Raw genomic sequence first — 3,491 nt, 5'->3', positions numbered from 1 at the left:
CTACCACCCTATAAACGATACGGCCGTACCTATAAGAACATCCTTATAATAATATACCAACTTATAAAAAAGCGCCACTACGTCCTAACTAAAGGNGTAGCCGTTAGCGATGTTACTAACGCCTTCCTTTACGAAGTTTACCGACTACATAGGTTACCTAACTCGATTACGTCCGACTAAGGCATATAATTTAACTCCGATGTATAGAGACAAATCTGCTAACGCCTTAGCATCTCTATTAAGATGTCTATATCCTTCTACTATAAAACTACTAGGTAACTAGAAAACGCTAATACTAGCATAAAAGCATACCTATAATAGGTAGTTGCCTATAGTTAAGATAACTAGGTGGATTACCTCCTACTAGGTAAATTTACAGCGAATAACTACGTCTTAACCACTATAAGACTTACCCCGTTCTTCGCGAATAAGGGTTATTACCCCTAATCCGGCATAGAGCCACTAGAACCTATTAATAAGAAACTACTATATAGAAAACATCTTAAGATGCTACTTACCGACTAGTATATAGACCGTATAAAAAATCTACTCAACTACTATAAGGGAGAAATGGCCTGGGCTTAAGCAAAGCAGGCCTACTTCGCCGACTATTATAGAACGCCACCGCTGGAGATGCGTGTTAGCGACTGGGTATAGCTAGATATACATAATATCTCTACGCAGAGGCCTATAAAGTTACTTAATTATAAGAACCTTAGCCCCTATCTAATTAAATAAGTTATTAATAGGGGAGCCGCATATAAGCTAGAACTCCCGCCTACCCTAGCCACCCGCGGGATATAGCCTATATTTTACCTATAGTTACTATACCTCTATTAGCCTAACCCCTTACTAGGGCAGATATAGCCTAAACCCCTATTAGTACTAATCCAAAATAAGAACGAAGACGAGAACTATAAGGAGTGGACCGTTAAACAAATTATCGACTTTAAATACTTTAGCAAAGGCAGAGGATAATGGCTCTACTACAAAGCTATATATATAGGATTTAATATAAACCAGCCAGAATGGCAACTATAGGAAAACTTTAAAAATACAAAGGATCTAATTAGCGACTTTTACTACGCGAACCTATAGAAACTAGGCCTAAGTAGAGATTTCATATCTAATTCTCTATAGGAGCGCTTATAGAGTTAAACCGTTATACATTGCTATATAAGGGCAAATTACTATTAGATTGCGGCAAAGTGCGATTACATAACTGGAATATTATTAAGATGTCCAGGAACTCCAACTGGTGGTTTAAGTTGTCTAATTAGTTGGACTCTTAGATGCCAAGCCTTATTACATAACGTTATTTCAAGCCTTTAGCAATACCCCCCTTTTTTCTTTTTTTTTTATACCTTAAGTGTCCCTTTTATATGTATATAGTAACCACAGCGTCGCCGGAGCTCCACCTCTATAGGAGGGGGGGTAGTGTTACGGAACCCTACCGCAGGGGCCTCTATAGGAGAACCCCGTGCTCTCGCATACACCTCGCGTACAGCTTATGTCAGCTACGCGTAGGTATATTACCTCCTTACGCCCTTGACCCTTACGATCGATCGCGTAACGTCTTGTAGACTCCTCGAATATATACGCTCTGTAGCCACTACCCCCGTCCCATAATAGGGCAGTAGGCTATAACCGAAGTATAGGTAACCTACTTACTAAATAAGCTAGAAACGCGGGGCCTTGCCTTAACTATCCTAACTAGCAAACCTACCTAGAAAAGAGGAACCTAAGAAAGTATAATCAACCTTATATTTATATAAGAAACACTTACAGACCGACGAAAGTTCTGCGGACCAGAAGATATATAGGTAATTACCGCAGACTATATACCTATACGGATAGCGCTTAACGTCGCCGCACTAATATAGCGAACCTGCCAGAGATACGCTACTAAGAAACTTAACCAGGAAAAATATACCTAGGAAGTCACTAATAGGCTAGCAGCTATACCTTAAGCATCGCTAAAGGACATTTAGAGGATTATAGGCAACTGCCTAAAAAAATACTACCTAAAAGCCAAACCTAGTAAACACGCCCGCCATAAATGGTCGCTAGAGGCGGCCTAGCTACTCATAGGCGTAAGGAGGGTAAGACGACAGTATACTATAATAGGCGAAGCCCACTATTAACAAAGCTTTAAGGCCCTAAAAAGTAGGCTTAAGAAGATAATACGGAAAGAGGGTAGAAACAACTAGCGCTAATTTTTAGAGAAAATTACTACAGACCTTACTAAACTACATAATAAAGGACTTTAGCGTATGTTAAAGTGGAGTAGGTAAGCCGCCGAAGAGACGCTAGAGGACCCCTACCTACCTACACTCTACTGGTTAGAATAGGACTAGTATACGAACAATAATAAGGAAAAAATTAAAATATTAGTAGAAAGGTTCTTCCTAGGCGCGGGCCAAGCAGACCTATAGGACATTAGTAGCCAATCCCCCCCCCTACCTATTAAAATAAGCTATATAATATTAGTAAAAGAAATAAAGGACGCTATATAAAAGCTCCCTACTAGTAAAGCGCTAGGGCTAGATAAGATCCTAAATAAGATAATTAAAGCTATAGCAGAAGCGATAGCAATACTACTTGCTAATACCGCAACCGCCTGTCTCCGGAGAGGCGAATTACCTAAATGCTTTAAAGCAATAACTACGGTTATCTTATAAAAGGTAAAGAAAAAAGACTACTCCCTTCCGGGAAGCTACCGCCCAATTACCCTAAAAAACACCTTAAGAAAGCTTCTAGAAAAGATAGTTATAGAACGTATATAAGAAGCGGCGGAAGTATAGGAGCTACTACTATGGATATAAATAGGCGTAAGAAAGAAACGATTAACCCTCTTAGCCCTCTCCCTAATTACCTTTAGTGTTTAAGCAGCATAGTAAGCTTACCTAGGATGCACTATATCTATGCTAAGCTTAGACCTAAGCGGAGCCTTTAATAATATATTATATAAGAGACTCCTATAAATTCTAAGAAATAAGGGCCTACTAGATTAAATAATTAAGTTTATCTAAGCCTTCCTAATAGGGCGCACTACAAAAATTATAATTAAGGGATATAAAAGCGAATTAATACTAATACCTACAGGTATACTATAGGGATTACCCCTTTTACTAATCCTATTCCTCTTCTTTATATCTAAGCTACTAGAGATATTTAATAATAGCCAGGATATAATAGCCCTAGGATTTGTTAATAATATAAACCTAATCTTATAGGGAAATATAGTAGTAGAAAACTGCACTAGGCTAAACTAGGCGTATAATAGGTGCATTATATAGGCAAAACGATATGGTGCTAAATTCGCACTAGATAAATACTAGCTTATCCACTTTATAAGAAAAAGAAAGGTAAGTAGCGACCTAGCCTTAATAGTAAATATTTAAGGCTGCGAAGTAAAACTAGAAGCTACCCTTAAGATTCTAGGGGTTTAGGTAGATTCTAGACTAAACTAGAACGAGTATATCACATAG

Source organism: Cenococcum geophilum (assembly GCF_001692895.1).
Source record: "Cenococcum geophilum 1.58 unplaced genomic scaffold K441scaffold_37, whole genome shotgun sequence".
Lineage (NCBI taxonomy): Eukaryota > Fungi > Ascomycota > Dothideomycetes > Gloniales > Gloniaceae > Cenococcum > Cenococcum geophilum.
Note: the sequence above shows the minus strand (reverse complement) of the source record.